Source organism: Marmota marmota, unplaced genomic scaffold (assembly GCF_001458135.2).
Source record: "Marmota marmota marmota unplaced genomic scaffold, marMar, whole genome shotgun sequence".
Lineage (NCBI taxonomy): Eukaryota > Metazoa > Chordata > Mammalia > Rodentia > Sciuridae > Marmota > Marmota marmota.
The window spans coordinates 6,923,027-6,947,934 of NW_026000021.1; the positions used below are offsets into that span (position 1 = coordinate 6,923,027).

At 38.2% G+C, this 24,908-nt stretch overlaps 1 protein-coding gene and 1 long non-coding RNA gene across 8 annotated transcripts in view; one reads left to right on the forward strand and one right to left on the reverse strand.

Moving 5' to 3' along the window:
- The window catches only part of Nckap5 (NCK associated protein 5), a 953,350-nt gene that overhangs the window by 715,404 nt on the left and 213,038 nt on the right, over window positions 1–24,908 (reverse strand). The window contains exon 1 of one of the 7 annotated variants that reach the window (XM_048810454.1): window positions 10,006–13,845. The exons of the other annotated variants lie outside the window; for them this stretch is intronic. The gene's annotated coding sequence lies outside the window, so the exon portion shown is untranslated. Of the gene's footprint in view, window positions 1–10,005; window positions 13,846–24,908 lie in introns of those variants that run through there. 7 annotated transcript variants of the gene reach the window in all.
- On the forward strand, window positions 33–7,413 carry LOC125618887. The gene is made up of 2 exons (XR_007350260.1): window positions 33–1,699; window positions 6,617–7,413. It is a non-coding gene; the product is annotated as an uncharacterized LOC125618887 (long non-coding RNA).

The window sequence follows — 24,908 nt, forward strand, 5'->3', positions numbered from 1 at the left end:
TATCAAAAGGGAATGATGCCTACTAATGACCGAGGGATGTGCCACTAAGAGAGGTGTCATCAGGATTTGCAGAACTCAGTGGGACCTGTGGACTAGCAGAACTCAGTGGGAGATGTTGGGGTGAGGAGGAGGATCCATAGCTGGAATGGGAGTCACAGATGGGCAAGCTCAAGGACAGACCCACCACTTATATTCCACTGGGCTGGTAGAAGGCAGGCAGCATGGGTTTGGATTCCTAGAGACCGTGATTTCAGAGTAGAGCTGAAGACAGGGCTTAGAGAATCTAGGCATGGCAAAAAAACAGATCAAGGAGAATATCTTTTTGTATTCTGATCAGGTTGGGAGAGGAGGGGAGGCCCAGGAGGAATGGGAGCATATTTCTCCTTCTAAAATCTATTTCTCTTGCTTAGTAAAGGTGACATAAACACAAAGGTCTATCACTTAATAGTGTGGAAGCCCTGCAACTATTGTTCATCCATAATATCAATGGATAAAATTATGGGATGAAGGCAGCTGGCTATAGTCTGCGATCCCCCAGTGGTCATATCTATCACTGCTATGGACTGACTTCATATGTTAAAATCCTAGTCCCAAAGGTAAGGATATGGGAGTAGAGACTTTGGAGAGTGAAGCCCTCATGAGTGGGATAAGCATTCTGATAAAGAGTTCAAGCACTCTAATTCTCCTTCTTCCCTGGGAAGATACACAAAGCTAGCCCTCTGCATTCTGGAAGAGGGTCCTAACAAAAACCCAACCATGCTGGTATCCTGATCTCAGATCCCTAGGCTCCAGAACTGTGAGAAAGGAATTTCTGTTGTTTGTAAGCCACTCAGTCTGCCGTACTTTGCCCTAGCTGTCAGAAAGGACAAGGACCTGATGGTGCACAGTCAGGGCACTGGCTCTCCCTCATCCTAAATTCCACAGATGGCCTTGAAAAGGTCAAGGCCAGGGCAATTCTTTCCACCTTCTGTCATGTACATACGACTAGGGATGACCTCCACTGTGGTGACTTTGAAGAGAAGGGAACATTCCTATATACATTTGGAAAAGGTACCTGCATCAGAGAGAGCAAGTAAGAAACAATCAAAAACTGGACTGAAGGGAAAACAGTAACTTCTTCCTTCACTTTCTGTAAAACTAAAGGAAATCTACAAGTATTATTTCTACTCCAAACACGCTTAGACTTTATTGGCATCCCTCACCCCCATTACCATAGAGGTCTCAAAGTAATTTACAGTAGAAAACTGACTTTTTATGACATTATTATTGTTTTAAAAAACTTCATAGTCATAATCCTTAAATTATGAGTCACTTTACTTAAAGAAATATTTAAGATTTCAAAATTCCAGCACAAATAAATATTTTCATTATTCACCAAGTTGAAGTGTGCTAAAATGACTTGCCTTCAGTTGGGAGGGAGGGAAGAGAAGGAGCTGAGAAGGAATTTGAAGAGAGTAAATAAGATAAGTCTATGACCCCAGAGGGCATCTGAGGCCAGAGCCTGCAGAGTAAGGCTGCCTGGGGACACATGCAAAGCAATCAAATTTAAATGGAAGATGAGGTCAGCATATGGAGATGCATATTGGGAAGAGAAAATACAAGTGTCAGAAGACAGGTCCAAGCTAAGCACCCACTAATAGGCTAGAAGGAGTGGAATTCAGACTGTAAGACTGGGAAGCACTCAGAAAGGAAAGATGAGGTGAGCTCCTTCTTCTAGCAATGTTTTAAATAACTTTTCTAGCTTCAGCTATAAGGATCCAAATTTAGGGCTTGTCTCCTAAATCTAGACAGACTGTAATACCAACGGATAATGAACAGAAATATTAAGACAGGCTACTGCTAGTCTTCAAATATTTTTAATTGATGTTTGTGGAATTTTAAAAAAAAATGAGCCAATAAGATGGTGTACTGTAGCAATGTCAGTGTTAATGTCAGCTAACAATTGGTTGTGACATGCCATAGTTATGCATGATGTTCCCATTAGGGGAAAGAAGGAAGAGAGTATATAAAATTTTTCTGTACATTTCTCATAATTGCATGCAGATCACCAATTACTTCAAAACAAAAGCTTTAAAAAATTATCTAACCTTAATTAATAAGAAGATTTTTACACAAAAATCTTACATAAAAATTTTCTAGCTTTTCTTAAAAAGTTGGAAGACCTAGTAGTGCTGGGCTTACCCCATGGTCCCACAATTGTTACTTCACAATAATCAGAAGCAGAGAAGAATATGAGCCCTTGAGACAGGCATGGTTATCTTCATTTTGTCCCATTCTCCACCCAGCTTGCTTCACTATTTATGTTACTTGTCTGGTCTCAAGAGATATGAGACTTTTTTCCACTCTTCTATAAAGAGTGATAGGGTTGAAGACTTGGTCATCCAAGAGGTCATCTGAGTTCACACAATTTATCTGGAGTTGAACACTGTATCATGAATAAGAACACAGGACACTTCACTATCCTGGTGTCCTTGGGGCTTTGCTCATAATAGGTATCATTATAGTATTCGTCTATAGTAGGAGAGCCACTTAGGACAGGTTCCAAGAAAAATCAATGACATACTAAATGTCGTGCTATAGCAATTTCTATTATAACTCTGCAGCTATATGAAATACAATCAGTTCTTCAGGTCAAAAATAGTCTGAATTTATTTATGAAAAGGGCATTAGGTAAGGCCTAATTTACCAAATTTGGAAATATCTAGACCCATGGTTTAACTGGACCTCTCCATATATATAATGAATGCTCTATGGTTCAAAGACAAGGTGTCTTTGTAAATTGAGCCTGCCTTTTGGTTTTCTGATGTTAAAACATTTTCCACATTAGAAATCTGTCCCCTTTGATTTCCACATGGTAAATTACTCAAGTGGAATCATTTACCCCAAAGGCCAAGCAATGTTCCCATTATCACTGAGCAGCAAAGGGCAAAAAACAAAACAAAAACAACAACAACAGAAAATGAGGCATAGACAGGGAGGATGAATTCAGGTCATTCCTTGCTGCATCAAAAAAAGCATGAAATTGACTCACACATTTGGTCCATCTTTGTGTGTGTTTTTTTTTAAAAGATACATTTTACAATCCTTAGTCTGCTCAATATCTTGTCCAACCTTCCTACTAGCAATTTCTCGCTGTGCACACCATGTTCAGATGTGGTAGTTTTCCCTGATCAGGCTATTTTAATAGTGACAATGTCTCATAATTTTACTAGGAAAATCAGATTTTTGTCCATAAGGAATCTATTATGGGTGGAATATTATAGCACACAAACCTATAATAAGAAGAACATGGTATTTTTACTCATTCTTTAACAAATGAATTAACTTATCAGGAAAGTTAGATCACATTTAAAATTCAGGAGCAGATGTAGGTTCTGGCTAATGGTCCCTCCAGTGGCCTGTTGAGTCAAGGGTTCATTGATAGGATTCTTTTAATCCCTCCCTGGTGTTGAACTTTGACCTACAATATGCTCACTAATGGTTAGCTGTTTTACAAATCAGTAAAGACACAGACCAAGCTGCTTCTGTCCATTAGGTCCTCAGATTGATTCAGTTTGATTGCACAGGTTAATTCAACTCCATAGCCCCTTCTGATACTGCCTCAGTACATACTGGCAGAGTGGATTATTAATGTAGCTGTTTGCACCTTGTCAACAGTCAAAGAGACTGCATACCTGGCATTCCTTGCAAAATGCTAGTCCTGCCCTCTGAGATTTGGCAATGGTCAGTGGCCACTGATCTGACTACAGCTCAGACCTTTGGAAAATTAAAATACAAATGTAATGTACTTATTCTGTTACCTTGAAACAAACAGCTATGTCACCCAAATCAAGTCATTTTATATGAAGCATGGAGTTGGTTTGCTCTGTGTGGGGCATCAGCTGGACCCTGTGATAAGGCATCTGGTGAAGCTATGAGTCTCCTCCAAGTTTTCTGTTGTAAACCTGTGACAGCCAGCTGGCGGAGCAGCTGCAGGCCTAGGTTGTTTTAGGAGCCAGCTGACCATAACTCCCTCAGATAATACATTGAAAGGTCAAAGGGGCTTTGGCTCTTTGAACAAGAGTGTTTGGTCACCAGGGGTTCCATTGACCATTGGGCTGCAGAACATGCAAATAATTTGTGGCTTCCCTTAATTAAGTTAAACTCAAATCCTCAAGTAGAGCTTGACCTCAAAATTGTATTTTTATTTCTTATTCAAATACTTTGTTGCAAGCACACATGTGTGTACGAAGGCTCTCTTCATGAAACTTTTGAAAAGAAAATTCTTCTCTTGCTATTTTTTAAATCATGCATTTATTTTGAATGGCTATAGTTATAGACATAGATACAGATATAGATTAAATAGGTTTTGATTGCCAGAGATGAATTTGTCTGAGCAAAAGTAAACTTATCATTGTGAGAGGCAGACTGTGGGCTGTGTGGTTTGATTTTGAGAATGAAACAAATCTGTCAGACCAAACAGTCTGACAACAGTTCCACTGAGTTAAAAATTTCTAGTTTTCATTTGGTGCCTGTTCTTTCAGGGTTCTGTTTGGCTGGATGAACCTCAGGTCTCCCCTACCTTTTCATGGGATGGATGGCAGGTTATTGTGCATTTAACTAACATCCAGAGCCTGTGCCACTAGGCCTGCTCTGTGCCAGGCATTGTGTGGGGCTCGGGATCCAGTGGGAACAAGGTAGATGAAGCCCCATTTTTCAGAGAATGAAGCTAGCGGGAATTCCATTTTAGTCATCCTTTGCTAGCAAACACATATGTCCTGATTTCCAGAACCTGGGAGAAGGGGAATTTCCCACATAAGCTTAATAGAAACACACTTTGGATTTGCTTTTACGAAATTGCCTCTCTCAAATTATGGAGGAAAAAAAAAACACACCACATTTTTGGAACGATTTTTTTTATCTTCACAAAATTACTTTCAGGATTTCTGAGAACTTGGCACCCTTTAAAGAGAAAAGAGTCTGTCTTCTGTGCTCTTGGTGATAAGGATCACAGCAAACAGAAACCAGAGGCTTCTTGAAAATACCCAGGACTGAAGGCTTGGGCTTTACTACTCCATGGGAATTACAGGAAGAAGGCTGATGTCCACCTTGGCACTTGGCATTGAAAATAATCTACTTTGGCATTGTGAAAATAAAAGTTTGGTGTTGTGTTCCAATTGCCACATGTACAGGATTTTTAAGGCTGTTTTTATTTTTATCGGTCAAGATGTTAACTCACATGCTAAGCTCTGTATGAAAAACAACAACAACAACAACAACAAAAAACACCTCATGCCCTTGAACCCCGTGAATTTATCTTGGAGAAAACCCTACTCCCAAAGTAAACGCAACTTCTCAAGTTTAAGAAAAAGAGGCTTTTGAGGGTAGAATTTTTTCATTTTACAAAACTTCTTTCCCTTCAAAACATTTGTTTTGGGGTGCATCTGCAGGTGAGGCAATCCTAAGAATTAGACTGAGAAATACAAGTTTCAGTAAAAGTTTTCAGATACCCTGCTTTTAAAAATGTTGCTTAAAATGAAAAAAAAAAAATCCTTTTCTCCTTACCCTTTTGTATGAAGAATAAAACTATCTTTCCTTTTGCCCCAGAGAGTATATTTTAAAAGAAAAGGAAGTTAGCTTTTGTACTCTTTTCTTTCTTTTAAGGACCCCAGGAAATTCTCTTTCATTTGACTCATCTGTATGTTCCCATTATTGGCTCTTCACAGTTTGGCACTTTGCTCAGATCAGCCCAGAAGGGTCAGCTCTCTCGGCGACTTTGTGATTTCTGACAATCCCACATGGCAATTTCCCATTAACCCTGATGGCCCGCCCCCCACTCTCCTCCCAGACACTCGTGACCCTCCAAGGTGAGCCTGCAGCACTCCTCAAGATGCCGCAGCATGTAATCAACCCTTGACCCACTTCCCCAGGTTGATTTGGTGAGTTCAGTAGGTCAGTCTGCCAACCGTCCCTGAACTGCCTGAACCCTGGCAGGTGTCCTCCCCAGCAGAGCTGATGCCCAGTACAATGTGGGAAATATGCTAATTTGAGGGGTTGGGATGGGAGCCCCAGGCTCTGTGACCTCCTCACTGCAGAGGCCTCAGCGCCCTTTTTTTAGATGATGGAGCTATTGTCCTCCTGGGCCTCCAAGAGGAGGATTGAGGGGAGAACCACAATGTAGATCAAAGGATGGAAATACAGGACCTGGGAGCAGAGGCTAAATAGCCCTGGTATTATTTTGCCTGGAGAAGAGGAGGCTGGATTGGAGTGGGTCAAGCAGGCCAGAATGGTAGAAGAGCTATTATGTTGTGAATGAGGCCAGCTGTTCAACATTTTCAGTGAGAAGAAAAGGAGTGGAAGAAAACGAACATTAACTGCAATGTGAGAAATTTGTTTGACATAAGTGGAAAATTTCAAACAGTGGGGGTTGTTAGCCACTGAAATTAGTGATGGGTGGGACAAACATTTCTGAGATGAACTTTAAAGCAAAGAATTTTCAGTCCAACAGTTTTTAGGGCCAACTTGCCTGATGGCAGGAAGGGAGCAGGTAGAAAAAAAAATGTTGATGCTCATTTCACATAAATAAGTGCGATGTAAGATTGTGGCTTTTCATAAACTCTTTACAACTGTTTTTCAGGGCTTCTTTGACCTTGCTTGCTGATTTACTTATCCAAGACAGGAATTGTCTTTGTGGCTAAGTGACTGACAAGTGCCTTGGGTGATGGGCATCTCCTGGTTCCAGTTCTGCAGCTAATCAACTCTGAGATTGGAACAAGTGCAGAACCTCAATTTCCTTGACTGTCAAACAGGGACAATGGCTCTGCTCCAACTCACAGGATGGCTTGCAGGAACAAATTGTAAAAGGTCTGAAAAGCACAGTGAACCCAAGTATGTAGTAATTAGACTGTTCAGACCTCATGGCTACTCCCAAATAAAGAAATGCTGGCTTTCACCGTATTATTTTAATGAGTTACTCCCACACTGGCCTCTGAGTAAGAAAAGAGAAGGATCAGAGGGCAAATCGAGAATTCAAGGGCCCCTTTCAAGCTGGTCTGGAGGTGACTCTTTTATTCCTGTCTTTTTCAGGTCCACAGCCCAACATCAGGCAAAATTAGGTGTATAGACCAGCAGAGGGCAAACATGCAGTTCTTTTTATAAAGCTGTGGCCTCTGACGTTTGGGACATTTCAACTGGAAATATTTCTCCATGAAATCATCAAATAAGAGAACTAGAGAATTCTGTTGCTCTTGGTGCTTGTAACAGGTAAGTGTGAAATCAATTTTTAAAATAGACAAGTAAATCTAAAATGTTGCAGCATAGTGACAAAATGATGGAATTCTGTACCTCTAGCATGGGTTCAAAGTGAGGTATATAGAGTTACAATGAAAAAAAAAAAACTGCCTTGTCCACCCAGAGTTCTATCTATGGAGACAATATGATTCAAAGTCAAAGGCAAAAAAAAATGGCAGCTCTCAACTATGAGATATAAAGGAGGCTGATTAGAGCATCCCTGACTTTCAAGGTTGTATTATTGGGAATGTGTGCTTCTGACCATAATGCATTCCAGGCTGGGGGAATCAGAGATAGAACCCTGAACTGCAGCTGTCCTTATGGAAACTCAGAACATTTGAAGCAAGATGAACAACTGTGCACATTTCATCGAATCCCTTTATTTTTCCCAAGAGGAAACAGAAGGTCTGAAGAATAATGCAATTAGTAAGAGGATAACACTGGCATTAGCCCTCAAATCTTGTGGCTGTAACATGATTTATTTCACTTGAAAGGCTGCAAATTTATCTTTAGTAGAGTAAATATGGTTCATAGGTATATCTCATTTGGCTCATAAAATGAATTTTCAAAAACAGTTCTAAATGGTTGTCTTGAAGAATTATAAGGCATGGTCATGTGAGCCCACATACATACATGGTGGCAAACAGCTGGAGTTCCAGTGTTCTCTGCTCCTTGTAGGGAGACATGTATACTGTTATATGCCACACTCCTCACCATTCCCTAATGTCTCCTTGACTGTGAAGCCATGGGTAATTTAGAATGTTATCATTGTGCTTATGCAGACACACATCTTAACTGTCCCTTTCACTCATTACTCTTATTTTTCTGGGCTATCTACAAATTTGATTCTGCAATCCCTGCCTTACCACTTATTGCTTCTGTTTTCCTACTTAGTAAAACCATTCATGATAATTTCCACAAAGGGAAAACAGAGATGACATACCTTTGATCCTATAGTGACAATGTGGATAATTTGGAGACATTTATACATTTACACAAGCTAGTACAAGATGCTGGTTCATTTTATCCACTTCTACATAAGACTTAATTTTTTCATTTGTTAAAAGTATACATTGCAAAAGTCCTACTTTTTGTATTTCAATATTTTGAAGTACAGAGATAGCCATTTTAACATCCCCCATGCATTTCTGCTCAGTAAAGAGTGGCCTCCCCCAGTACTCCCTCCTGAACTTTCTCCTGATACCTTGAGAAGCTAGTATTAAAATCATATGAAGAAAATATGATAGACACCTTTGCTTACCCCCAAACTTGCACATGAATTTTATAGTAGCATTATTTATAATGGACGCAAAAACAGAAACAATCTAAATCTCCATCAAATCATGAATGGATAAGTGAAATGTTTTATTTCTGTACAATGGGATATTACTTGGCAGTTTAAAAAATGAACTGTGAAATATACTACAGCACAAATAAACCCACAAAATATTATGGCAAGTAGAAGAAACCAGTTGCAAACCACCATGTATTTATCGTGTGACTCTGTTTATATGAAATACCCAAAACTGGCAAATTCCATAGAGACAGAAAATAAACCAGTGCCAGCCAGAGCTGGGGAGATTGTGGGGAGATAGAAAAAGACTGCTGCTGGGCCTGAGGTTTCTTTCTGGGGTGGTGAAAATGTCCTAAAATATTGTCTTGGTCATACAGTTCTGTGAATGTATTAAAACCCTCTGACTAGTATGAGCAAATGAATGTATGATGTGTAAATGGTATCTTTAAAAGTCTATTCCTTTTAACAAAAAGTAAAATATAATACGTCTTTTGAAGTTGGAAAAGGGAAACTGCTCTTCTGTGACAAACTGCTAGGTCCCAGGCAGCCTCTGATGTCCATTTCATAGGTGAAGAAATAAAGGCTTACAGGGATGAGGCTGCTTTCCTCGTCCTGTGCTAAGTTCAGATTTGAACCAGGTCTGACTTCTAAATCTTCCTCATTCTGCTGCTTCCAAGCATTTTCTCCTTCTCCAAAAAACAAGTAAAGGAAAAAGTAAAGACTTTTCTATCTGTTCCTTATGGCTGCATGGGACTATTTAATTATCAGCAGGAACAATCTTTTCTAAAAAGTTCACCTGAGACAGGCCATCTGATTCAAATCTTTTGAAAGTCAAGCGGGGCCTTTTCCCCTGAAAGGTGACATGTGTCCTGTTCTAAATGCAGAACTAGATTCACTTAAACCACTTCTCTGCCTGCTCCCTGTTGGTATTTTCTCACTTACCCAACATCTTCCTTGAACTCTCCTCTGCTCGTTACTTCATTCCATATTAGACTAAAACATTGCCTAATGGACCTCTCCCTCCCCTTCCCACCCCTGCATCTGTAAAGCAGCACCAGGTAGCAGTGAACTTGTTTATGACCTCCTAATTCCATTGCTATGCGTGTCTCTAATCATTACCATCAAAGAGTGCTTATAAATGAATTCTTATGGACAAATTCCTCAACTAAGCATTCAGAACACAGGCACGTAGCAGCAGCATTTAAGAGGTTATAGCAAAAGCACAGATCATTTAGGAGTGCAGGTAAGGTGGAGTGAAGGGAGACAGATTCAAACAGAATTCATGCTCCTTGTCTTAAATGAGGATCACAGAGCCATTTAGGGGTGCGCAGCTGGCATAGAGCATCTGGGATGCAAGCCATGTCCAAGCCATAGGCTCAGAGAGAGGCCACGTTCACTCACATCACAACCCATCTTCCTCCCAGCCAGGCTCCAGAGCTTACCTCTAGGGAAGCAAGAGCCAAGTGCACTGCGTGACCTCAGCTGGGTCACAAGAACCACTGCAGCCGCTTCCAGCCTTGCCTCTCCGATCCGACGGCCACAGTCAGCCCTTACTTCCTTCTTTGCAAAGAGCCAGTGTGCTTCCTCCTGCCTGTCAATATTTAACTACCCTGTCAAGTTACATTACATCACCTGCACTAAATCCCACCCCAGCGCCTATAAGACAGTGTGCCTATTCAATTCAGCTCTACCAGCCTTGATCCAGTGCCTTGAGTTCTTTCATTTCTTTCACCTATTGCACTGGGGATATGGAAATAAAAGATTCACTCCCTACAGTCTCCTGAGGAAACAAAATAAAGTGGCATGTGCTATCATGCTGGAGCATAGTGCCAGGGAACCCCTTCTTAGCTGATTAGGGGAGATTGGATGTGTGACACCAGAGAATTCCAGAAGATGGTGACACAGTGACATCTTTAATGAGCCAGATTACATCTGGGAAGACAAAGGATGATGAGTACATGACCTCTGTCTTCAAGGAGCCTAAACTCAACACAGATTGCTCCATTTTTCTATAGACTGGCAGGATTGCTTACCTAAATGCAAGATGCAGAGTAGTAAACTAAAGAGAACAGTCATTTGTCATTTTTTTCAAGATGGATCATTAGCTATGTCTGAAAATGAACATCTGAACAAAGATGTCTCACCAGTGCAAGTTGGCTCTATCCTGTAAACCCTTTGGGGCTGCACATTCAGGTGACTCACCAGAGCACTGAAACAGCAGAAAAACCTGATGATTAAAGAAATTGCCTCTGACCCATTTTCAGGACCAGGGAAAGAAGAACGCAGGTGGTAGAGTAACATTCTTCTCTGGTCAAAGCGGTTACTTTGAGACAAACCGGTTTGGCCAAAGGTAAACAGGGATCTCCCGAATATTCTCCTTATCTCACTATGACTTTTCCAACATTACATTTCCTGACACTTAATGAACTATTGTTGCCTTTTTAAAAAGAATGTAGAAAGACTGGCTGAACCACTGGACAGTACTGAATTGCCATCAGAAACCTCAGAAGCTATGCACTTTGTAATTCTTTTCCCCCCAAAGTTTGAATTGACCACCCCAGCCCTGTTCTCAAATGTACCCACACAATCCCTTTTCGCCCCAAACTTCCCTCAGCTTCATGCTCCAGAGAACAAAGACTCCCATTTATGTGTGAACATCCAAAGGACCCCACCACTGGGGAGACCAAGAGGCTGCCATGGAAAGTACTGGGTATATTTGAATTGCAAAACACGGCCTGGGGATCTCAATACATCTAATTTGGGACAGGTTCCAAGCTCAGGAGCCTCTCTGCATGGAAGCAGCTCTATTAGTCAGTTTCTCAGGCAATTTTCCAGTTCCACATGCATACTTCCCCAAGTGTTTCCAAGGCCAATGTTTACAGTCTGTTGCAATATTTTACTACAAGGTATTTAGGGTTTTGACAAATACCAACTGACATTGCCACCATTCCCGTGAAAACTGATGACCCGTGCCTAATGCCTACTACTTGGTTGTGGCTCAAGACATTTTCAAGTCAGTCAGTAATTATAAACAGAGCGCCACTTCTGAGCTGTCCTTCAAATCCTAGAAGCACAGTTTGATTTCAGCCCATTAGTAAGTCCTCATTGAATGTCGAATCATCACAAAACCCAAGTTTTACCACATACGAGCATGTTCCTTTTTCAAACAAAAACATTAAAAGAACTTTCTTGCTTAATAACACATAACACAGTTGGCATTAAGGATATTATACATTATTAATGGAACAATTGCTACTACTAATTGCCAAATGCCCAGGGATTTCTGGATCCAATTAGAGTGGACTTGAGTCATTATTCTTGCGATGTGGCTAGAAGGATGAGGTGTTTTATGATCTCTGTTTTTTTTTTTCTTTTTAAGGCAATTTTGGTATATTTTAGCACATGTGCATTATATTTTTCAAATATCATGAATATCTTCACTGGTAAGATAACCATCAGCCCACAAAAAATAACCAGCAAATGGAACTAATGGTTCCGGAAGTTAACCATGAGGAACCTTAGCTTTTACAAGAGAATATTAAAATGTATTCTTTTTATCTCTTGGGAACCCAGCTTCACAGAATAAAAGAAAGGCAGGGCTTTTGTTTGCTTAGTTTTGTTTGTCAGTTTTTAATAAATCTTTAAGAGAAGTTGTGCAGCAAAGCATTGCCCACAAGCCAATTCAATAAATATTCTGCTCTTTTAGAGAGCAGGTGACATTGGGTGCTCATCGCAGAGGAAAAAATATAAAAAAAAAAAACTTGAAGCCTCAGTTAATGTGACTCTGGGCACATCACGGAAGCCCTGTGATTGGGGTCTAAACCATTCTACCCACCTTTTCTGAGAAACGAGTAAGGAAAAGTGATGGTTTGAGGCAGTTTCAGGAAGGACTGGCCCCTTTAAAACAGTCACTTCAGGAGCCTAATACTGGTCTAGGTCAGTGAAGAGTCCTTGTAATACTGCTAACTGTCCCAGATTGCTCAGAACTCGGGGATTTTCTAAGAAGTGAGACTTTCAGTGGTAATACCAAGCAAGTCCCCAAGATGGTCACTCAACTTGCAAGCACTACAGTTCATGTCAGAACCCACTCTTGAGAACTGACTGCATTTTATATGATGAATTACTTTGCATCTTGTCTGAGTTAACCAATCCTGACCCTTAGAATCCAGTTGACTTTTTGAAACAGATGTCAGGCCAGGCTTACTAAATAATATGGGTTTTCAAGGTAGGTGAAATGTTAGATATAAAAAATGAAATGAGGGGCTGGGGTTGTGGCTCAGTGGTAGAGCGCGTGCCTAATGTGGGTGAGGCACTGGGTTTGATCCTCAGAACCACAAAAAAATAAAGGCATTGTGTTGTATCCATCTACACCTAAAAAATAAATATTGAAATTAAAAAAAAAAATAAAGGCATTTGTCTACCTACAACCAAAAAAAAAATTAAAAAGAAAAAAAAAGAAATGAGGGACTATACATGTTCTTCAGTAGTAGAACAATTACATGGCATGTATGGGGCCCTGGGTTCAAACCCCTACCCACACCAATAAAAAAGAAATTAGTCCATAGAATATAGATTGAAATTTGTGATTTATAAACTGAATCTAAAACAAACTTTACAAAAAGTGTAGAAGGTCTTTATAGTCTTATTCATAACTCTCAGTGTTTTCGGTAGGACAGGCAATATTGGCACCAGGAACTTGCTATAAATATATAAGCCTGTCTTCCCCAGACCTCCTGAATCAGAATTCACATTTCTAGAATATCTCCGGAGACTCTGAGACAGACGACAGTTTGCAAAGCCCTGTTTCAGAATTTACTTAAGCCTACAGGAAGAGAGAACAAGACTTCACAAAATGTTTGAAAAAGTTTTGAAGATAAAAACATTCTTGCAATTTAAAACGTTTTGACAAAGAAAATGAAAGGCATTATTGTAATGAACATTTTTCTGGGCCTCATAAATTTTAACTTTCGAGTTGAGGAGCCATAAAATATAGTTAAACTCTAAATGAGGCCAGTGATTAGATGGTTTTCCTACAAGAAAGCCTTGCAGAAGGCCAGGATCCACTTTAAAGGATAGAGCTGGGCTAGGGGACTGGTGTGTGAGTGTGTGTTAGTGTGTGTGTGTGTGTGTGTGTGTGTGAGATTCCCCTATATGCATGTGGCTTGGTCTCCATTTTCTGCTCCAAATGGTCTCCTGATTAGAGGACCAAACTGTGAGTGGGTTTTCAATTTTCCATCTGAAATATTGTTGATAGGTGAAGAATGGAGTAACAGCAAGTTTCTGATATACGAATCTGGAATCCCAGAATTGAGAGAATACATACATGGAGATGAAACTGGTTTTTGGACATACTAGTTCTAAGCTAAGCAAGTTTAAGGAAAACAGTATATATTTGATACCTCTTTGCAAAATAACATGAGAAGTGGTCAGAACCTGGTTTGTAGCAGTGATGAAGGGCATCAGGGTCTGAGATTATAGGTAGAGCATTTCAGGTCTAAAGAGCAGTGGAAACTTAGGCCCTCCACAAGAGGGAATAAGAGGCAAAGCAAAAACAAAATGACAACGAGTACTGAGAATTAAAGTGCAAAAATAAATGCATGACAAATATTAAAGAATACAAGTAATAAATTTTGTCGGGGATGTGGAGATAAACGTACTCTCATACGTTGCTGGTGGCATTGCAAATTCATGCAAGCACTATGGAAAGCTGTATGGAGATTCCTCAGAAAACTTTAAATGGAAACATCATTTGACCCAGTTTTCCCACTCCATCTATACCTAAAGGACTTAAAATCAGTAGTGATGCAGCCACATCCATGTTTAACAGCAGCTCAAATTGCAATAGTCAAGTTATGAAACCAACCTAGGTGTCCTTAAATAGATGAATGAATAAAGAAAATGTGATATATATACAAAATATATACACAATATATATTACTCAGCCATAAAGAAGAATGAAATTATGGCATTTGCTGGTAAATGGATGGAACTAAAGAATATCATGCTAAGTGAAATAAGCCAGTCCCAAAAAACCAAAGGTCGAATGTTCTCTCTGATATTTGGATGCTAACCCACAGGGAGGGTGCACAGAGGAAGAATAGAAGTCAGTTGGATTAGACAAAGGGGAATCAAGGGAAGGGAGGAAGGATGGGAATTGGAGGAAGAGTAGAGTTAATCAGGCATGACTTTCCTGGACTGGTATTTGAATATATGACCAGGGTAACACTCCATTATGTACAACCACAAGAACAGGATCCTAATTAGAATAATTTATATTCCATATGTGTATAATATGCCCAAATACATTCTTGCCATTTATATCTAAAAAGAACAAATAAATTTTAAAAATGCATGACAACAGAAAATGACTATGAATGTGGCCACCAAGAAAACACTGACAATTTTCTAAAGTAACTGAGGAAAGAGAAAAAAAAAAAAAAAAAAAANNAAAAAAAAAAAAAAAAAAAAAAAAAATATATATATATATATATATATATATATATATGTATTTATAGTGCTTTTAAGTGAAAAAAATAATCTAACTAAACTAAAAAAATACAGTAAAAATATGGGGCATAAGTAATGTAGACATATAAGTAAGGTAGACATATATGTAACAATCCAAAACAACTCATATCAAAATTGGGATATCGCTAAACTGAAAAGGAAATACAGAACTTTAAATGCTTTTCTTTAGAATAGAAAGATTTAAAACAAACCAACCAAATATTCAATGTTATTAAACTATTCCAAAAATTAGAGGAAGAGAGAATACTTCCAAATTCATTTAATGAGGTCAACATCGCTCTGACACCAAAGCCAGAAAAATATAGTACAAGAAAACTACAGGCCTTCTCTGATAAACACAGATGGAACATCCTCAACAAAACTCTAGCAAACTGAATTCAACAGCTAATCATAAAGATTACCAACCATGACCAAGTGTTGATTTAAACCCAGATGCAAACCGATGAATGAGATGTACCACATTAACAGAATGAAAGATTAAATGACATCACCATTTCCATAGATACAGAAAAAAGCATTAGACAAAGTTCAACATCCTTTCTTAATGAACACTCTCAAAAATCTATACACAATGGAGTATTACGCAGCACTAAAAAATGACAAAATCATGGATTTTGCAGGGAAATGGATGGCATTAGAGCAGATTATGCTAAGTGAAGCTAGCCAATCCTTAAAAAACAAATGCCAAATGTCTTCTTTGATATAAAGAGAGCAACTAAGATCAGAACAGGGAAGAAGAGCATGAGGAAAAGATTAACATTAAACAGACGAGTGGGGGGAGAGAAAGGGAGAGAGAAGGGAAACTATGGAAATGGAAGGAGACCCTCATTGTTACACAAAATTGCATATAAGAGTTTGTGAGGGGAAAGGGGAAACAAAAAGGGAGAGAATTAAACAACAGCAGATGGGGTAGAGAGGGAAGATGAGAGGGAAGGGGATGGGGGATAGTAGGGGATAGGAAAGGCAGCAGAATACAACAGTCATTAATATGGTATTATGTAAAAATGTGGATGAGTAACCGATGTTATTCTGCAACTTGTATTTGGGGTAAAAAATGGGAGTTCATAACCCACTTGAATCAAATGTATGGAAGATGATATGTCATGAGCTTTGTAATGTTTTGAACAACCAATAAAAAAATTAGCATTAATGTACCTCCACATAATAAAGTGCATTTAGGAAAAGCACATAGCTAACATCATCATCATCAGTGCTGAAAACCAAGAGCTCTCCATCTATATGATACCAGCTATAAGTCAAGAATGCCTCACTCTCACCACTTCTACTCAACACAGTAGGAATGTCAGCAAGAACAATTAGACATGAAGAAAAGAAATCAGAAAAATATAGGGTTATCCTACAGTTTCCTTACTAGTACTTATCAAAGCTGCTAAGGTCATAGGAAATAAGTCTGAGAAATTGTCATAGCCAGGAGAAGTATAATAAAAATGCGACTAAGGGAAAATGCAGTAGCCTTTACTAAGGCAGCAGATTCAAATACCCAAATCTAATAAAACTAGCACAGAGAAAGAAACTCCAATTTCCTTTATAAAATTAAATGTAAATATTTTAAATAGAATGTTAGCAAATTATATTCAGACTTCTAGTAAAATCACACTATGCTGTGACCATGCATAGCTAATTATAGCTATGTAAAAATGAAGTAACATTTTAAAAACGTATCAATTGAATATATTATCTGTATAATATATTAAGGCAACTGAGAATAAAATAAAATTTTAAAATTTTCATGCTTATTTATACTATATAGTTAAAAAATTAAAAGAAAAATTCTGATACACATAGGGATAATTTTATCAAGAGGGTTCATAGAAAACCTATATGAAGAAAGTCTTAAGATTTATATATGAATGAATGGTAGAAATATATTGTATATCTGGATATTGGTAATATCATTAAAAATGATACTATTATTATTAAAGTATTATTAAAAATGACATAATTCTAAAAAGAATTACAGAGAGATTATATTGTGAAATTGGGACATAGGCAAAAATCACTCTAAATGACATAAGAAAGAATGTATATGCAAGAATATTCATTCCAAAAGCTTTAAGGAAGCTTTGTGCTACAAAATATCAAAACATTCCTAAAATACTATAACCAAAATAGTAGGCTAATTGCTGCTAGCATGGGCACGAATAAATTATTGGCACAGACTAGAAAGTCCAGACAGTGTTGTAAACTTAATTATGGCAATTTTAATAAAGTTTTCATACAATGAATACTCCATATGAAAAAATACATTTTAATCAGCAAATTGCATTATTTAGTAAATCATTTTAGGATATTTGCTTTGTAAGTGGAAGAAGTCTATTATTATCCTATTTCACACAATGTACAAAAAAAACTTAAGACATTTAAGTTACAGATATTTTTAAAAACCTGAAAAACAAGAGTGTGTGTGACAACGTATTAAATTGTCTTATAAATGCAGAGTAAAGGAGACAAGATATTAAACTCAGAAGCTATAAAAAGAAAGTTGGATATAATTTACATAAAACTAATAACATAGCAAAAACATCATGAATTAAGCCAAACAACCAAAGAAAATATTGCTGACTCCTTTAAGAAACAAAAATCTAGTATTCCAACTCCTAAGATAGTTCTTTCAAACTATTTAGAATAAAGACTATAAAAAATGGGTAAAGAATATGAACATGCAGTTCATCAAAGATTGAACCTGGTTAATATATATCTGAAAATAAAGGCTTATCATCTGGAAATAAAATAAAACTGTGACATATTAGATAGACAAAAATTATAAAAACTGAAAGCATCCAAATGTTATTAAGGTATGTTGGGAACTAGATAATCTTACTGTTGGAGAAGGAATAAATTACATTTGCTACAAATTAATTTAGCAACGTCTGTGAAAATTTTAAATCTACATATGTGATTCAATTAGCAATTATAGGGATCTCAAAAGGGATTTAGGAATCCTATGAATACAAATGCAAGACTACACAGACTTTGTTTAACAGGGTGTCTGTGACAGGACACCAAGGGTCCTCACCCAACACTGGAAACCTTCTAATGACCATCTGTGGAACAACAGTTGCAAAGATTATGCCATTTGGAATATCATGCAGAAGTTACAAAGTGTGGCAAGTCTTTGTATATTGTCTCTGAAAGATATTCATGATGAGATGCCGACTCAACAGCAAGTAAGATAAAAGTCCTAAAAAAGTATTGAATGATTTGTAAAATTAAAGCAGAGTCTCTGTGTATATGTGCCTGTGTGTTCATACAAGAATATAAAATGACTGAATTTGTCTTATCTTTGTGTCCTTAGGCAGATGGAATAATAGGGTGGGTGGCAGTCAGGAGGGAGAGAAGATTGTTTTTTGTTTTTTTTTTCTTTTTCTTTCTGCAGGCCTTAATTATTTATTTATTTTTTGGAATGCAGGTACCAGGGATTGAACCCAGGGTGCTTTACTACTGAGCCACATCCCCAACCCTTGTTGTTTATTAATTGTAGACAGTGTCTTGCTAAGTTGCTAAAGTTGGCCTTGAACTTGCTCAGCCTCCTGAGCTGCTGGGATTACACACAGGTGCCATGGCACCAGGCTAGGCCTTCATTATTTAAACTGATATCATTAGGAAGCTGAAGATTCTGGTTTTTTTTCACTGACCTTGGAAACCATACACTAGGAGAAAGGCAGAAAAAGGGAGAGAAACTAAGTATTTTCTGTCTATACAATGTTTTGAATTTTCATGGAAATAAAGCTTCATTTTTAGGGTCATCTTTCCAAAATTCACGGAATTGGAACATTGTTGAGATATCCAAATCTGTTGAGATGCCCAAGTGCCAATGAAACAGCTGGGAAACTGATCCTGCATTTGAGAGACCCTCAGAATATCAACATGATAATTCCCTTTGAAAGCGAATATCCACAAAATTTCTTCTGCCAAGCTAATCGGTCATACCTTCCAGGTTTCTTATATTTAAACTGGCTATCTCTAATTGTCTTCAAATATGTAATCTGCTTCCTGCACAGAATTAATTACTGTATGTTGATGAGACATTTTTACCACCACCCACTCTGGTGCTTTAGATGAGCAAGAGGACAGAGATGGAGACATCCATCTCCAGGGTTCACAGCTGGGACTTGTGCTTAACTGTGTTTCTTAGATGTGGCCTGTTTGTTTCAGGGACTCATTCTTAGAGAAAACATCCTGAAGAGATTGAAAAAGCAGATGAGACCTCTGCAGTCAGTAGCATGCCTGTATGACTTTTGACTACCTGTACAGACACAAAAGTACAGAAATTCAGGATCTGATGATTAGGGAGTGGCTACTGGATAGCAGACCAAGGTTTGTATTTTGTGCACTTGCAGGAGGTATATTTTATCTTATTGCTAGCAAACATGTCTATACTTCCAAAGCAAACACTTCTTCATGATACTATTCTGAGGGATAAGGCTGATGCTAACAAAGAAGTAAGGATTAGCATGTTTCTTCTACCACTAAAACAGTTATATTGATATGAAGAAAAGAATAGAATCTATTTATGTGAAAATAAAAGTCCAAGAACCCAAATGTGTAGATAACTTAGGGATTTGTAACTTTGTAAAATTGTCCACTCAAGAGAGGATCTTGTTTAGAAGAACATTTGTTTCTCTCTGAAATAGCCACATTGACCAAACATGTGGATCAGGTAAATACCCAAATCATGGAATCTATCACCACCTTATTTTTTAACCTTTGCTTCAACATTCTCAAATTAGGTCAAAAGCAAAATTTCTTTAAGTGCCTAATGTTCCTTTTTCACAGCAAGACCTCATTAAACTTTGAAGAGGGAACATCAGAGAGTTTACAATAGGACCACGGAACTAATACTACCCCATTATCTGTATCATGCAACAAACTTAGCATCATTATAGTTTCATGAGATACCATAAAGATTCCTCATTAATTATACATATTCTGTTTCTAGCTTGCAGGATTAAAAAAAAAAAAAGACAAGAAAAAAGCAGAGATGTTGTTAGGTCAAAAAGTCTCAGTTGAACTTAAAATGTTGGCCATCAGAAGTCCTGTTAGATCTGACCACTATAGTCACAAGAATCATTAGACCATCTCTGAAGTGTTCTGGGAGCTCCTCCCCTCCTACAGGTTGCTCTAACGTTCCCATGGCCTATTGTTGCTATTAGATAAATGCAACATCAAGCCTGTCTACCCTGCACCCTGACTGACTCAGCTCCAAATACAAGTTTTTCAAGTTGCTTGTTTAACACAGGTCTTAAACAACAAACTGGTTCCCCTAAATACGTGGCTGCAAAGACAGCACATTAATTTCACTAATATCTAACTCTCTCCTGTAAGACTCTAAGCTCTATGGGCTCAGTAATAAATGATAATGATTTTGCTCATCAACATAGTTTCAGAAACTGGCACGTCGAAGACAATCAAGAAACATTTATGTGGAATGAATTCAATGACAAAAATCTCTACATTCTATGCATCTGCAAAATAAAATGGGAATATTATTGTTTCTTTAACCATTTCTGCTTTGCTGGTTCTTCAAGTTGCATTGTATTTTGTAGTATTTTAAACACTGTTGTGATGATGAATATCTTTATAGGATTTCACCATAGTTTAGATTCCCAATAGAAGAATTAATGGGTCAAAGAATTGGAACATTTTTATGGCTTTAATATAATTTTGGAATTCCTTCTGGAAAGGATACAGAATTTCACTGGCAAAGTGTGGGAGGATGAGTTTTACTGCTTGCCTGTGAAAACCAGCTATTAATTTTTTTCAACTGTGTAGATAACTTAGGAGAACAATGGAATGTTATTTAATATTTGTATTATATTACAAATTTGAATGCCTTTAATTTTGTTCACTGAACATTTTCTCTGTTTAATTAAATGCTGTGTCTATTTTCTTTTGGCCATCCATCAAGGAATGAACTGGTATGGCCCCTGTTCTCTGTATGAGAACCTTTTCCAGACACTTACAAAAACTTGGGTACCATAATTTGTGCGCCAGTTTGATTCCTTTCATTTTGAATACTTCTCAAAAGAATCACAGGAACCTTGAAAACTGGAGTTTGGGGAATATTTCAATTGGTCAGGAATCTCTCTATTAAATCAACTTATAATGACCAGGAGGCTCTCGGAAAGATTATTTACATGTGTGCTGATAAATATCTTTGGAGATTTTCACACTTGAGGAATTAGTGATTTATTTTGCTCAGAGGCAGGCCAGTTTTATGAGCCAATAAATAATAGGCTAAATAAGTCAGAGTCGGGGACCAGGCTACACAGAGAAATCCGACACCTACAAAAAGTTTCAGTGGTAATGGAATTAAAAGCTGTCACCAAATCCTGTTATCTGTTAGTTGGAAAAGTGCTCAACAAAACACTGATAGCCCAGAAGATAGAGAATTGAATGAAGGCCAAAAAAAAAAAAAAAAAAAAAAAAAAAACCCTTTGAGTGAATGGCAGATTTAAGACAATAACTGAGTGATAAAATAAAATGTTCCCCAGAAACCCAAGTCTAAATAAAATTGCTTCTGTAAGTGCTTTGGGGATACAGGTTCATCTAACTTCTTTACGTTCCTAAGGCTCAAGGATGTTTGGTTTGGGGAGTGGACACATTGGGGATGTGTAGACAATATGACAACTCGTGATGGGGTGCAAGGTAGAATGGGATTTGTGTGTCCAATCTAGGTTGTTATGATTGTGTAAATATTTATAAATGAACTCTAAAACAAAGCATTCTCTTATTGTTCTATACTCACTGCTTACATACTCAGAGTGAAAGAGAGATTCCAAGAATACCCATGAAGATATTTTAGATGGAGAGGTCAAAAAACAAAAAATCTCAATGATAAGCTAAGATATATTTGGTGAGCTAAATGTTTACCTCTTCCTTCCTTTCTATTTGGCTGGGTGATGCTTGATAAGAGAAAAGCTACTTATCTTAAAAATGCTCATTAACATAGAGAGAACTAAATGTTAAATGCAGATAAACCAATAACCACATTCTATAAATAATTCCAAAGGGAGTTTTCTTTCTGTCTCCTGTCCGAGATCATAACTGAGTGGAGGAAGTAAAGCACAATGGTTAAGAACATGGACTGGATCTAGAGAGCCTGGTTCCAACCCAGGTCACTGCCTTTCTGAGTTATATGATTTGGGTTGTGTCATTAAACTCTATATGCATCGGTTTCCTCATCTAAAAAATGGGGCTGATAATGATAACAGCTATCTCACAGTGCAGTTGTAAAAATGGATTTAAGGATGGGAAAAATACTTGAGAATGGTGTGCGCAACACAGCACCATGCATTTTCTATTATGAGGTTATGATCACCTTGAGAGTCCTGACTTTATAACTATTTCCCAGTATCCGACATCCCTTGAGCACACAGTAGGTGATTAATAAACAATTGCTGAATGAACATTTGACTATAAATGATTTTCTCCTAGGATTCTCTCTTCTTTACCCCCCACTATAGTCCTTTAAAGGACAACATTTTTCTCGTGTCTCCAAAGCATGACTTAATTCAACACAGGACTGACAGACCCAATTCCAAGGTGCAAGAGCTTGTACACGGAGACACATCAGCAGAATGAATAATGACAGAGTATGAACAGTATTAGTCAAAAGCTAGCAGGGAGAACTACTGGAGACAAGCAAGAGTCTTAACATAAATCCAAATGCTTTGAATTTTGTGCAAGTATTATTTGCTGGGCATAGCCCTGGCCTGCCCTTCTCTTCTTGGCCGATAAGACCATGACGATTACACCATCTGGGAAGAGTCAAGATTATGTAGTGATTCTGATCTCATCCCTGATTACTCCTTTATTCACATGGGGCTTGGGGAGTGGGTGGGAATGTTTCAGGGGAAGATTTTCAAATGACACAGATTCACTAATAAAATGCCCAGAAGTTGATTTAGCCTACTTAATCTCCACAACATCTGAAACAAGACAATATCTGTAATGACTTCTTATCCTGCAAAATCCCAGAGGCGTTAAAATTTTCTTTTTTTTAATCCATGTACTTAGAAGTCATATCACTCACCATAGGAATGCAGTTTTTGTTTCTGGAGTTAAAGAGAGCAATGTTTTAAATAGGTACCGCAAGATGATAGGATGACTAGACACAGAGATCACATCTTTGAAATGCAGACAGACTGGTTTTACCAAGCTGGAAGACAGACAGCCTCTGCAGGGACTGGCATCCTCATTTCCTCCTTGGACAACAACGGGGTAAATAAGAGGACAGGCAATAGAACAAGTGAATTATTCAGTGAACAAACAATGCTAGAGATGGTCCTCACTCATCTTCTTGTGTAAAATAGCTACTCTTCATGAATCCTTTAGTTCAAATGGAGCAGCAAGTTGAACATCCCTAATTGGAAAATCTGAGAAATTGAAAATACTCCAAAATCTGAAATTTTCGAGCACATTTTGACCTCATGTAACAGTTTACAATCTAAATGCAGGAACACTGAAAATATTTTATGAAATTACATTCAGGCTATGTGTACAAGGTACACATAAATAAATTTTGTGTGTAGTCTTGAAAGAGTCCCAAGACATAGTATTTTACACACACACACACACGTATCCCCATATCTGAAAAATACCCAAAATCAAAACACTTGTGGTCCCAAACATTTTGGGTAAAGGATACTCAACATTATGACCACCCACTCAGCCCTCCAAGCAGGGAACGGTTCCTGCAGTTCCACCCCTTTACCCTGTACATGCATTTGATGATCAGTGCCTGCCATATTTACCTTCCTTTTTATTTTCAAATTCAGCCCTGTACCCCAGTTACTACTGTGTACCCCAAATTATCATCCTTTCTCTCCTGTATGTCAACAAACATTCTTTTAGTTCAAGGGTTTTCAGGCAGACATCATAATCCCATGGGGAGTTTAAACATGACCAGTGCCTGGACCCCATACTCCCAAGAGATATGGTTTGATGGAGGCTGAGGAGAGGCCCAGGCATTGATATTTTTTAAAGCTCCCCTCATGACTTTTGTAGGGTCAGACTTGGGAATGGGTCTTGTGGGTCAACTTTCTGTCTTGCCCCTACCATGGCCAGACCCTAGAGAAGAAACAGAAATTCTGTGAGATGAATTTTTGCAAATGAATCTCCCAGGGGCAGGGATTTGGTCTGGTCTTGACCCAGATATACTCTGTTGGTGGGACTGCAAATTGGTGCAACCACTATGGAAAGCAGTATGGAGATTCCTCAGAAAACTTGGAATGGAACCACCATTTGACTCAGTTATCCCACTCCTCCATCTATACCCAAAGGATGTAAAATCAGCATATTATAGCGACACAGCCACATCAATGGTTTATTGCTATAAACATTGTTCAATTCACAGTAGCCAAGCTATGGAACCAACCTAAGTATCCTTCAACAGATGACTAGATAAAGAAAATGTGGTACACACACACACACACACACACACACAGGAATATTACTCAGCCATAAAGAATGAAATCATGGCATTTGCCAGCAAATGGATGGAACTGGAGAATATCCTGATATCATGTTAGTTGAAACAAGCCAGTCCCCCAAACCCAAGGCTAACTATTCTCTCTGATATGTGGATGCTAATTCCCAATAAGGAGATTGGAGAGGGGAAGAATAGAAATCCACTGGATTAGACAAAGGGGAATGAATGGAAGGGGGATGGGAATTCGAAGGACAGTAGAATTAACTGGACATAGCTTTCCTATACTTGCATTTGAATTCATGGCCAGTGTAACTTAGCATCATGTGCAACCACAAGCGTAGGATTCTAATTAGAATAAGTTAC